This window comes from Solanum dulcamara, chromosome 1 (genome assembly GCF_947179165.1).
Source record: "Solanum dulcamara chromosome 1, daSolDulc1.2, whole genome shotgun sequence".
Classification (NCBI taxonomy): domain Eukaryota; kingdom Viridiplantae; phylum Streptophyta; class Magnoliopsida; order Solanales; family Solanaceae; genus Solanum; species Solanum dulcamara.
Window position 1 is genome coordinate 31,747,316 of NC_077237.1, and position 14,458 is coordinate 31,761,773.

The window sequence follows — 14,458 nt, forward strand, 5'->3', positions numbered from 1 at the left end:
GGTACTGCAAATTTAAGGTAATATTAAAGTCTCCTTTTCATTGTTAACAAGTTTAGTTAGAGTTTTAACGGATTAGAACGGAGAAAATAGTGTTATAAACTAGTTTGGTGATTTGTTGAGAGTTATGGGTTAAAGGGTTGTTTTAGGTAGATTAAATAGATGGAATTATCTTAGTGATGATGTATAATAATGGTTGATATTGTTTTGATATTGTTGATGAGTTGTTGTTCTTGAATTTGGAGGAAAAAGGTGTATGAAGATTGTGAATGTTCAAACCCGTTTTTGGAATTGAGTAGCTGGTAGTAATTCTGGAATATCTCATTGTGTAGACCTTCGATTTTAGATATTAAACATGTTTTGGAAATATAATACACGTACCTACAACTCTTATGTTTATGTCTTAGTCTATATCTGCTGTTATTATGTCTAAAACTGAGCATGAATCATAAGACAAATTCTGTCCAGATTCTGGATTGAAAAATCCTTCATGTATAGCTGTTCGTATTTTGATGATATCGCTTTGTAGAAAATGACTTTTGAGTTGATTTCTTTTGCATTGGAAACTTAAGACAGAGATAGAAATGTTTCATGAAGGTCATAAAGTCCAATTTTGCCGTTTTCAGTTTCAAAATTTAGATACAACGTGAGGTACTTGACTTTCCGAATTTACTGCTTTGGTAACATGAGTCGGGTGGAAATATTCTAGGCTTATTGTCAATAATAAATCTTATTTTGTGTCAATATTTTGGATTGTTGATGTTGATTGATGATTATATGGTTGGTTTGAAAGTAGGAAAAGTGAGCGGTATAGGGGAGGTGTTGTCCAATTTTTTTTTGAAATAACCTACTAACGATAGACTACGTTTTATTCTTGTCCATAGCTTAACCATAGTGCTTAACGTTTTAATATAGGTTGAGATAATATTGGACAACATATAGGTATAAACGCTAAAGGTATGTAAAGTTAACATTTTCTTCTTTTGGCATGATCCATATGAAACGAATGAATGACGTATGCTTAAATTCCAAAGAAACTCTTATTCGTAGATATACTCGGGTGGCTACCGTTCTTGATTTTCAAAATTTATATTGTTATGTCTTGACTCATGTGTATGATTCCAGCCATCCTAGTTGGTATAACTCATGTTGTGGTATAATTCATATTTTAGTATAATCCATAATTGGTGTGATTCATAATGACTATTGTCTTTGTTTTCAAATGATGGACTATTTTGCTTATTCTATTAAGTCTTCGATAATGATCAAATTTCACAAGGTTGCTAATGATACCTTATTCGTGCATATTGTTATGGTATTATTCACCGAGTCCTACGATAGGCCGGGTATGTTATCATGTATGGATTCCACTACATTATTCACCGAGTCCCTTACTAGAGGGCCGGGTACGTGATATGATAATATGATATTATAATGATATGACGATATGATTATGGCACCAAGTCCCATAATGGGCCGGGTACGGTATCAGTGTACACTACTCTATTCACCGAGTCCCTTGCTAGAGGGCCGGGTATGGTATATATATACATATGACGATATATTGATATAATTGTGACACCGAGTCCCATAACGGGCCAGGTACGATATATGATGATGATATGCATGTCTTCATTTTATAAGACACAGGTACAGTGATTTATTAATTATGATACTTGACTCCTAAATCTTTATTTCAGATGTGATCTCCTTTACGATATTTTATGCTTTATATACTCGGTACATATTTCGTACTGATCCCCTTCTTCGGGGGGCTGCATTTCGTGCCCGCAGGTACAGATACTCATTTTGGAGAGCCGCCACCTTAGGATTCTACTCAACGGGTTGAAGTGCTCCATTGTCTCGGAGCCTAAACTTTTGGTACTAATCCTTATAATGTATATATTTGTGTATTTAGGGGTACGGCGGGGCCCTGTCCCGTCATATGCTATTGTTAATCCTCTTAGAGGTCTGTAGACACATGAGTGGGTTGTATGTAGATGTTGTCTGGTGTACAAGTATGGCTTATGTTTTTGGACATTTACATTCGGAGTAAAAGCCTTGTCGGCTTACGTATTATGTTATCTTATTTTTGACAATTAAGACTCCCCAAGAAATAGCTGATTTTGGTATATATATAAGTGACCGTTTGAGACAACGTGCTACTCATATAAATTCTATATCGTGTTTAATTGTCGATTGACAATAGATAATATGTGTGTATACGAGTGTCCAATTCGGACACTAGTCACGGCCTACGGGGCTAGGTCGTGACAAAAGTGGTATCAGAGCAGTTCATCCTCGAAGTGTCTACAGACCGTGTCTAGTAGAGTCTTGTTTATCGGTGTGTTGTGCACCACATCTATAAACAGGAGGCTACAGGACATTTAGGATGTTATCATTTCTTTTACTTTAAATCGTGCGATAGAGCTGTATTATCAGGATAATTTCTCCCTAACATACTATTATATTTACAGTGATGCCTCCAAGAAAAGCGACAGCTGCCCAAAAGGGAAAGTCAATAGCAGGAGAGACTAGCCGGACCCCGAGGATTACTAGGGCCCATGCCCAGTCTATGCCTGAGGTTGTGCTCCAGTCGGCGAGCTCTACTACGCCGCCATATGAGGAGAGAGCAGCAGGAACTGACACTATGGATCGGGGGGTTGCTTCACCGCCAGCTCCAGAGGCTCCAATACCTGAGCCTCTAGCTCCTCAGCCAGGGGCAGAGAATAGGGCTATAAGAGATGCAGTTCAGTTGCTGACCAGAATAGCGATAGGGCAGGCTCACAGACATGGGTTAGGGGTTGACTATGCTGATAGACATGATAGTTTAAGGGCTCGTGATTTCTTGACTTGTAATCCCCTAGAGTTCTATGGGTCAAGGCCCGGGGATGACCCGCAGGAGTTTATTCGACAGGTGCAGCGTACGTTGAGGATAATTAAGGCTTCTGAGACAGAGTCTGTTGAGTTAGCTTCCTATCGGCTGCGTGATGTAGCTATTAATTGGTATGAGTCATGGGAGTTATCTAGGGGCGAGGGTGCTCCTCCAGCGGTGTGGGGTGAATTTGTGGAGGCCTTCCTTGGCCACTTTCTACCTCCAGAGATGAGACGAGCCAGAGTAGACAGGTTTTTAGAATTGAGGCAGAATGGTAGGAGCATCAGAGATTTTAGCCTTGAGTTTGACTCGTTGGCGAGACATGCGCCAGCTATTGTAGCTGACATAGCTGATAGAGTGCATCGGTATGTGATGGGGCTGGATCGTAATTTGATTGATAGCTGTATGGCAATGGCTTCTCAGCCAGGTATGGATATTGCTCGGGTACAAGCATATGCACAAGGGGTAGAAGATCGGCACAGAGGGCGTCAGCCCGATAGAGATCATGATAGAGGCCAGCGTAAAAGAGCTAGATCGGCTAGTTATTCTGGGGAATTTCAAGGCGGGCAGCCTCAGCAGTACAGTAGATATCCTTCTCAGCCAGCCCGGAGTGCACCCCCACAATTCAAAGGTAGTAGATTCGATAGTATAGGGTATTCAGGATCCGGTCAGAGCTCCAGGGTTTCAAGTTCACAGATAAACAGGGGTTCGCATCAGTCGAGACCACCTTTGCCTCGGTGTCCTCGTTGTGGTAGGTCACATTTTGGAGAATGTCATTTTTCTACAGGTGCATGCTTTACTTGCGGCCGTCAAGGCCATATTATGAGGGAGTGTCCATTTAGGGGTAATTTAAGTGGTGCAGCTCAGTCTACTGGGTCAGTTGTTGGCTCATCTTCATCTGTAGCTATGTGCCCTGTGGGGCAGGGTATTCAGATAACAGCAGGCCGTGGTAGAGGCCGTGGTGGATCTTTTAGTTCAAGCGGTCCTTCAAACCGCATATATGCCTTGGCTAGTAGACAGGATCAGGAGGCATCGCCAAATGTGGTTACAGGTATATTATCGATTTTCTCGCAGGATATATATGCATTGATAGATCCAGGTTCCACCTTATCATATATATCTCCCTTTGTTGCTAGTAGAATCGGAATAAAATTTGAATCAATAGAACCATTTGAGGTAGCTACACCGGTAGGAGATTCTGTTATAGCCAACCAAGTATATAGAGATTGTTTGGTGATTATATATAGTCGACACACCAAGGCAGATTTGGTAGAGTTAGCTATGACAGAATTTGATGTTATTATGGGCATGGATTGGCTAGCTTCTTGTTATGCTAATGTTGATTGTAGAGAAAAAGTAGTTCGATTCCAATTCTCAGGAGAACCAGTCATAGAATGGATGGGCAATACAGCATCACCGAGGGGTAAGTTTATTTCATACCTCAAGGCAAGGAAAATGGTTAGAAAGGGTTATATTTATCATCTAGTTTGTGTCCATAACTTGGAAGCAGAGGAATCGACTCTTCAGTCAGTTCCGGTAGTTAACGAATTTATAGATGTATTCCCAGATGAACTTCCAGGTCTTTTTCCTGAGAGGGAGATAGAGTTCAATATAGATATATTGCCAGATACCCAGCCTATATCTATTCCTCCCTACAGAATGGCACCCGTAGAACTGAAGGAGTTGAAGGAGCAACTGTGAGACCTATTAGAAAAAGGCTTCATTAGGCCCAGTATATCACCTTGGGGAGCACCGGTATTATTCGTGAGAAAGAAAGATGGGTCACTACGAATATGTATTGATTATAGGCAGTTGAACAAGGTGACAATAAAGAATAGATATCCTCTCCCCAGGATTGATGATTTATTTGACCAATTGCAGGGTGCTAAGTGTTTTTCAAAAATAGACTTGCGGTCAGGCTATCACCAGGTACGGGTAAAGGAGGCAGATATTCCAAAGACTGCGTTTAGGACCCGATACGGGCATTATGAGTTTCGGGTGATGTTTTTTGGGCTGACCAATGCTCCAGCAGTGTTTATGGATCTTATGAACCGAGTGTTCAAGCCATTCCTAGACCTGTTCGTGATTGTATTTATTGATGATATTCTGGTCTACTCACGATCGGAAGAGGAGCACGTAGATCATTTGAGGAAGGTACTTGGGGTGCTCCAGCACCAGAAGTTGTATGCTAAGTTTTCTAAATGTGAATTCTGGTTGACTTCAGTAGCATTCTTGGGGCACATTATTGGAGCTGATGGTATTCGAGTAGATACACAGAAAATCGAGGTTGTATAGACTTGGCCTATACCTACGACACCTACTGAGGTACGTAGTTTTCTTGGGCTAGCAGGATATTACAGGAGATTCGTTGAGAAATTTGCTTCAATTTCAGCACCTTTAACAAGGCTAACTCAGAAGGCCGTTAAGTTCCAGTGGACCGATGCCTGTGAACAAAGCTTTCAGTTGCTGAAAGACAAGTTGACTACGGCCCCAGTTCTAACCCTTCCTGAAGGACCAGATGGCTATGTTATTTATTGTGATGCTTCTGGTGTTGGGTTAGGTTGTGTATTGATGCAACATGGTAGAGTCATAGCTTATGCCTCCCGATAGTTAAGGAAGCACGAAAGAAATTATCCAACTCATGACCTGGAATTAGCAGCAGTAATTCATGCTTTGAAACTATGGAGGCATTATTTATATGGTGTACATATTGATATCTATACGGACCACAAAAGTCTCCAATACATCTTTAAACAGAAGGACCTGAATTTGCGACAGAGAAGGTGGCTAGAGTTGCTGAAAGATTATGATATTAATATTCTATACCACCCAGGGAAAGCAAGTGTTGTAGCAGATGCACTTAGCCGTAAATCCATGGGTAGCCTGGCAGATGTACAACCAGAACGAGAAAAGATAGTCCGTCATATTTGCCAGTTAGCTAACCTTAGAGTCCGTTTGGCTGATTCTAGTGATGGTAGAGTTTTTATTCGAGGAGTTGCTGAATCCTCTATCATAGAAGAGGTAAAGTAACGCCAGTATGAAGACCCTATTCTGGCACAATACCGGGATAAAACCCTTCAAAAGGAAAGGACCCCATTCAAGGTCACACCTGACCGAGTGCTAAGATATAGAGGCAGATTATGCGTACCTGAGATTATAGGGCTACGACAATAGGTTTTGGGAGAGGCACACTATGCCCGGTATTCTGTGCATCCAGGGTCGACAAAGATGTATCATGACCTTAGATGTTTATACTGGTGGAATGGCATGAAGAAGGATATAGCAAAGTTTGTAGCCCAGTGCCCAAACTGCCAACAAGTTAAAATTGAGCATCAGAAGCCTGGCGGACTATTACAAGAGATGGAAATCCCGACTTGGAAGTGGGAAGCAATTAATATGGATTTTATTACAGGCTTACCTCGCACTCAACGGAAGTATGATTCCATATGGGTGATTGTAGATAGGCTGACAAAATTAGCCCACTTTCTTCCGGTTAGAACTACATATTCAGCGGAGGACTATGCAAGGTTATATATCAAAGAGATAGTAAGACTTCATGGGATTCCCATATCTATTATCTCAGACAGAGGGGCTCAGTTTATAGCTAGCTTCTGGAGATCATTTCAGAAGGGATTGGGAACACAAATAAATCTTAGTACAACATTTCACCCTCAGACTGATGGGCAGGCTGAACGCACTATTCAGACGCTAGAAGATATGTTATGGGCCTGTATTATTGACTTTAAAGGTAGTTGGGATGACCATCTGCCACTTATTGAGTTTGCCTATAATAACAGCTACCATTCTAGCATTCAGATGGCACCGTATGAGGCTTTATATGGCAGGAAGTGCAGGTCACCTATTGGTTGGTTTGATGTTGGTGAGGCTAAGTTAATCGGACCCGATATGATTCAACAAGCTGTTGATAAGGTCAAGCTTATTCGGGAAAGGTTATTAGCAACCTAGAGTCGACAGAAATCATATACAGATAATCGACGTCGACCCTTAGAGTTTCAGGTTAGTGATTGGGTGTTTTTGAAGGTGTCACCCATGAAGGGGGTAATGAAATTCGGTAAGAAAGGAAAGCTTAGCCCGCGCTACATTGGCCCTTATCAGGTTACTCGTAGAATAGGCAAGGTTGCATATGAGTTGGACCTACCATCTGATTTGGAAGCAGTGCACCCTGTTTTTCACGTGTCGATGCTTCGCAAATGCATTGGTGATCCTTCTAAAGTATTCCCCATGGATGATATCCAGGTGACGGAGGAGCTTTCTTATGAGGAAAACCCTATAGCTATACTTGATCGCCAAGTCATAAGGTTACGTACTAAGGATGTGGCTTTCGTCAAAGTATTATGGCGAAATAACAATAGAGAAGAGATGACCTGGGAAGCCGAGGAAGAGATGAAGGATAAGTATCCTCTCTTGTTTTCTACGCCTACAGGTAATCTAAACCTCTCGATTAATTATATTGATTGACATATGAAACTATTTGTTGTTGCAAAAAAAAAAAAAAAAAAAAAAAGACTATTCCCCCAAATCTCTTATAAGACTTTATGAGGCGGGTTTAATATTCGAGGACGAATGTTCTAAAGGAGGGAAGAATGTTACATTCCGTATTTTTGCATTTTGGATTATTCATAAGCTAATGATTATAAATTCAAGGACTTTTAATTTTGAATTTTAAAAGGACATGATTTGTTGTAGATGCCAAGTTATATGAATAATTTATGTGTAGTAAAATACATCTCAAGAAGGACCCTTAAGCCAAATCAAAATAGAAGCCATCAAATATGTTTTTCTTAAAGTCACGTTTCGGGTAAGCTGACTTCGGGAGGCCATAACCTCTTTATAATTTGAGAATTTGGGAAAGCTCTCAACATAAAAGTTGTAGATAATTGAAATATCTTTCCAACCATAGGTCGTGGGACGAAATGTGATATCGGAGTAATAAGATATAGACGTTTTAAGTCTGACAGGCCAAACTAAATAGTGATTCGGCCTAACCCAATTCTAATTCGGGTCAGGCCCAATACCCACGAAATTAATCCAATTTCTATGTCTTCCTTCATAGTTTAGACTAAGAAAATATCCAGAAAATTTCCAGAGAGAGAGAGAGAGGAGAAGTTCTTGAGAGAAAAAACAAATCCGACCAAAATTCGAGTCCCAAAATCCGAAGCTCATGAAGAGAAAATTGTTGTACGTCGCGTTGGCTTCAATTTGAGCTAGAAATCAGCCAATAAGGAGAAGATTTTATGTGGTGCTGCAAATTTAAGGTAATATTAAAGTCTCCTTTTCATTGTTAACAAGTTTAGTTAGAGTTTTAACGGATTAGAACGGAGAAAATAGTGTTATAAACTAGTTTGGTGATTTGTTGAGAGTTATGGGTTAAAGGGTTGTTTTAGGTAGATTAAATAGATGGAATTATCTTAGTGATGATGTATAATAATGGTTGATATTGTTTTGATATTGTTGATGAGTTGTTGTTCTTGAATTTGGAGGAAAAAGGTGTATGAAGATTGTGAATGTTCAAACCCGTTTTTGGAATTGAGTAGCTGGTAGTAATTCTGGAATATCTCATTGTGTAGACCTTCGATTTTAGATATTAAACATGTTTTGGAAATATAATACACGTACCTACAACTCTTATGTTTATGTCTTAGTCTATATCTGCTGTTATTATGTCTAAAACTGAGCATGAATCATAAGACAAATTCTGTCCAGATTCTGGATTGAAAACTCCTTCATGTATAGCTGTTCGTATTTTGATGATATCTCTTTGTAGAAAATGACTTTTGAGTTGATTTCTTTTGCATTGGAAACTTAAGACAGAGATAGAAATGTTTCATGAAGGTCATAAAGTCCAGTTTTGCCGTTTTCAGTTTCAAAATTTAGATACAACGTGAGGTACTTGACTTTCCGAATTTACTGCTTTGGTAACATGAGTCGGGTGGAAATATTCTAGGCTTATTGTCAATAATAAATCTTATTTTGTGTCAATATTTTGGATTGTTGATGTTGATTGATGATTATATGGTTGGTTTGAAAGTAGGAAAAGTGAGCGGTATAGGGGAGGTGCTGTCCAATTTTTTTTTGAAATAACCTACTAACGATAGACTACGTTTTATTCTTGTCCATAGCTTAACCATAGTGCTTAACCTTTTAATATAGGTTGAGACAATATTGGACAACATATACGTATAAACGCTAAAGGTATGTAAAGTTAACATTTTCTTCTTTTGGCATGATCCATATGAAACGAACGAATGACGTATGCTTAAATTCCAAAGAAACTCTTATTCGTAGATATACTCGGATGGCTACCGTTCTTGATTTTCAAAATTTATATTGTTATGTCTTGACTCATGTGTATGATTCCAGCCATCCTAGTTGGTATAACTCATGTTGTGGTATAATTTATATTTTAGTATAATCCATAATTGGTGTGATTCATAATGACTATTGTCTTTGTTTTCAAATGATGGACTATTTTGCTTATTCTATTAAGTCTCCGATAATGATCAAATTTCACAAGGTTGCTAATGATACCTTATTCGTGCATATTGTTATGGTATTATTCACCGAGTCCTACGATAGGCCGGGTATGTTATCATGTATGGATTCCACTACATTATTCACTGAGTCCCTTACTAGAGGGCTGGGTACGTGATATGATAATATGATATTATAATGATATGACGATATGATTATGGCACCGAGTCCCATAATGGGCCGGGTACGGTATCAGTGTACACTACTCTATTCACCGAGTCCCTTGCTAGAGGGCCGGGTATGGTATATATATACATATGACGATATATTGATATAATTGTGACACCGAGTCCCATAACGGGCCAGGTACGATATATGATGATGATATGCATGTCTTCATTTTATAAGACACAGGTACAGTGATTTATTGATTATGATACTTGACTCCTAAATCTTTATTTCAGATGTGATCTCCTTTACGATATTTTATGCTTTATATACTCGGTACATATTTCGTACTAACCCCCTTCTTCGGGGGGCTGCGTTTCGTGCCCGCAGGTACAGATACTCATTTTGGAGAGCCGCCACCTTAGGATTCTACTCAATGGGTTGAAGTGCTCCATTGTCTCGGAGCCTAAACTTTTGGTACTAATCCTTATAATGTATATATTTGTGTATTTAGGGGTACGGCGGGGCTCTGTCCCATCATATGCTATTGTTAATCCTCTTAGAGGTCTGTAGACACATGAGTGGGTTGTATGTAGATGTTGTCTGGTTTACTAGTATGGCTTATGTTTTTGGACATTTACATTCGGAGTAAAAGCCTTGTCGGCTTACGTATTATGTTATCTTATTTTTGACAATTAAGACTACCCAAGAAATAGCTGATTTTGGTATATATATAAGTGACCGTTTGAGACAACGTGCTACCCATATAAATTTTATATCGTGTTTAATTGTCGATTGATAATAGATAATATGTGTGTATACGAGTGTCCAATTCGGACACTAGTCACGGCCTACGGGGCTAGGTCGTGACATATTACTTTCCTATTTGATAGGTTCAAAGGATGACGAGGCGAACAGGATAAGGAATAACTCAGACAAGGTATGTTAAACTTTCTTTTGGCGTGTTTTTGGAATAAGTATGTAGAGCTATTCTTCTTTTCTTTTGGCATGTCTTTGATGTAAGCTATAAATGCTATGTATATGATATTTGAGATTCAATCCATTCTTAAAGCCCTGAGTATGGGTCGAGACTTTCGTTTACTTCTTGATAGTAGAACTCCTACAATACCTGAATTGTTGCCTTTAAGTATTCTATGTGATGAAAACCAGTACATGTAAAGTCTATCTCTTCTTTCCTTTGGAATGGCTTAAGTTTAAGTAAAATGATATATGATATGGGTTTAGAGGTAATTCTATTTATAAGCTCTGAGTGTAACTCGTGACTTGTAGTCACTTCTGAACATTGAGAGTCTGAAATTAATCAAATTACTATTCTTGAGCTTGCTATATAATGTATAGTAAGTGGAAGTACCAGCTCTTTTTTTAAAGGCTCTGAAATGATAAATGTGTCTGATTGCATAAGTTTAGTCTTTGCCTAGATAAATTGTGTTTCTGGTTGCATAGACTATATTTCTGATTGCATAAATTGTGTGGCATTATATTGATGCATGTCTGTGATCCATGAAGCCCCAACTGATGTAAGCCCTAATGACATCTAAGGGGGTATCTCGGATAATTACTCCCCTAGTCTTCAGGTGATGGTTCACTTGACTGTTTCATCGGGTCTCAGGTAATGACTTAGTTGCATATGGTTTCTCACTATGCTATTTGTGTATACTGTAACCCATCCTTCCTCGAGTCCTACGATGGGCTAGGAACGTTATCGTGCACAGTGTTACTACTTCTTTCACCGTGTCTCGGGCCGGATGTGTATAGTTCCACACACGAAGAGACGATACCGTACGTGAGGTGTGATATATGTTATATGTTATGACGATACGATTATTCACCGAGTCCCGGGCCTGCTGTAATATGATAGTATATGTGGCAGAATAAGGAAGGAACACCGAGTCCCTCCTTATAGGGCCGGGTACGGTTGTATATTATGATCGTACGCTATAGACGTATGCCACTCTATTCACCGAGTCCCTCATTAAATGGCTAGATACTTTATGTAGGTATGCATATGAGATTAGAGTGATACATTATGACCTCGAGCCCCGCAGCGAACCGGGTGTAACATGATGATATGCGTGATAAGATTATGTCGTATACGATGATATGATATCGTATACGATGAGATGATGCAATGGAATACATGATGGTATGATGATATGTGAACATGAGAATATGATTATAACACCAAGTTCACTAGACGGACGGGCACAATATATGATGATGTATAGGCTTACGTGCCCTAAGGTGCTGGTACAGTAATTTATTAATTGTTATACTTGTCCCCTGCATCCCTATTTCAGTTACGGTCTCAGTTACGATTTGTTATACTTTACATACTCAGTACATATATCGTACTGACCCCCTTTTCTCGGGGGGCTGCCTTTCATGCTGGCAAGTACAGATGTTCATTTTGGAGATCCGTCAGCTTAGGAGTTCCTCTCAGCTATGTCGGAAGTGCTTCACTATTCTGGAGCCCAACTTTTGATACTGGTCACTGAATGTATATATTTGTACATTCAGGGGTACGACGGGGGCCCTGTTCTGCCATATATTGTTGTTATTATTCCTAGAGGTCTGTAGACATATGGATGTGGGTTGTTTATGAGTTTGTTTTGACTGTGCCTATACGACATGTTGTAAATATTTTTATGTTATGGCAGCCTCGTCGGCGCGTGCCCTTTCATGATATGATACAATTGAAAGAGGTTACAGGTACATGAAAAAGTTTTAAACTATTGAGGTTTTTATGTGTAGTATCCAATCACACACGGTTCAACTTAAGTGTAGTTGGTAAATACGCATAACAGGGTCCAGGTCGGACCCCAGTCGTGGCCTATAGGGTTGGGTCGTGACAGAAGTAGTATCAGAGCAGTTCGTCCTTGGAATGTCTACAGACCGTGTCTAGTAGAGTCTTGTTTATCGGTGTGTTGTGCACCACATCTATAGACAGGAGGCTACAGGACATTTCAGATGTTACTTTCTTTCATATCTAAGATCGTGCAATAGAGCCGAGTCATAGGAAATGAAATTCCTCATACTAACTTGCTATTTTAGTAGGAAGACAACACCGATAGAAGAAAGTAACTAACAATATTGGATGTTATGAAGCACGCAGGTAAGCAAAGGCACGAAGGACCTATGTCAGGTAAGGTATTGAAATGTGATTGACATATATAATTGAAAAGTGAAAGGAAAGGTAAACAAGAAAGTGTAATAGGTGTAGCTCAAGTGGATATAAAAGGTAAGTCCATTTCCATACTGTTAATTGTGGGCGCCCTGTGTGGCGGCGATGTGAAATGATGTGAATATATGTGTATGCCCTATGAGGCATTGTTGGCATTTTCTGCATGTAGGTATAGGGATAGTAAGAAATACACTCTGCCTAAATTTTCGTAGAAATAAGAAGAGAATGAGATACAGGGCTGTAGTATGTCTTGAAAGGTTGTTCTCGCAATAATGATGAGATTTGACTAAACAAGTATGGCTGACCTCGAGAAATTAGTTAATTGCTAAATTAATGGCAATAGAAACTAGGAGGTCGATATTGATATAGTAGAACGAAGTTGGAAAAGAGCTATAAGCCAAAGAAGATGACTTAGAGAAGACTGATACATCGGGATAAAATGATATAGTAAGGCATCTCCTGAATTGATATACAGGGATAAACTATGACAAGTTATAGTTAAGGAAAGTAACAGTATGAGTAAGACAAGAGTACGAGGGATAAATAACTGTGATGGATATAAAGTATTAATAACACAACTTGTGAAACATTAAGGAAGACTTATCAAGTTCTGTAAGGAAAGTGTCAAGTAAAGGTTATGTTGTGACGAAAAGGATAGCTAGTGCAAGGAAATAAAGAGTAATATGGAATCCCTTACGCCCATCTAAAAATGGAAATGAGCTGAAGGAATAATAGAGAAGTTCTAATAGAGGCACTCAAGATAGATTTGATTAATTAAGTATGAGTATCGAACAAAGAGGGAAATAGACAGTTGCGAACTGAAGGCATAGTACGATGGAAAGGTTATAAGACAAGGCCACTACTACAACGAAGTTGATGTGGTTTTAAGAAGGATTAGAAGTAAGCCTTAAGCACACGACAAAGATGAATGAGATCTTGTGTATACGTGACTCCACCTTGACGATTAATGAGATCTTGCAAGGAAAGGGAATATTAATTCGTAGAACAACTACTGCATTACTAAGTTATTAGAAGAATAAGAGGTATCCACGGGAATAAGTTTAGTATAATGACAGAGCTTGTAACGCGAATCGCTAAAGTATAAGTACTCCCAAGTGGAGGATTTGAACTAAGTGTGAGCACGAGCTAATTACTGATTGGGATGAATAAAATGTGGCTTGGAATGCATTGCTACATCACGGATATTACTAGAGTATCAACCATTAGATGAGGTTTTATATGATATATTTCCAATACTAAAGCACCCTATGGGTATACTAGGGTTCCTATAAAGGCAACTTAATGTATGAAAGAATTAACAGAACATGTAGATATGGTGCAACACGTTAAATATGTTGGAGTAGAATCATTCGTGTTTGAATAGCTGAAAATAAATAGAGGATGACATGGGTACACCCTAAAAGGGGGGAAGTGGACAAGAGAATTACAAGCATAAAAAAAAATCAACTGACGCTGTCATATGTAAATAGGAATGCTTAAATGTCAAACGAGACCCCAGAAGGGATGGATGTGATCATACCCGCACTGATGCACCGGATTCCGTCAAAACTCTGAAGTTAAGCGTGCTCGGATGAGAGTAGCACTGGGATGGGTGACCCCTTAAGAAGTGAGAAAGGGAACAAAACAAGTATGACAAAAAGAGATTATAAAAGCGTGTTAGTACAACGACACATATAGAACAGAGTAAGCCAAGAGCAGAAAAG

At 39.2% G+C, this 14,458-nt stretch overlaps 1 long non-coding RNA gene across 1 annotated transcript; it reads left to right on the forward strand.

The window, feature by feature from the left end:
* Nucleotides 1-7,973: 7,973 nt before the first annotated feature.
* LOC129887742 (uncharacterized) lies at nucleotides 7,974-10,039 on the forward strand. The gene is made up of 3 exons (XR_008766469.1): nucleotides 7,974-8,148; nucleotides 9,044-9,085; nucleotides 9,923-10,039. It is a non-coding gene; the product is annotated as an uncharacterized LOC129887742 (long non-coding RNA).
* Nucleotides 10,040-14,458: the final 4,419 nt, after the last annotated feature.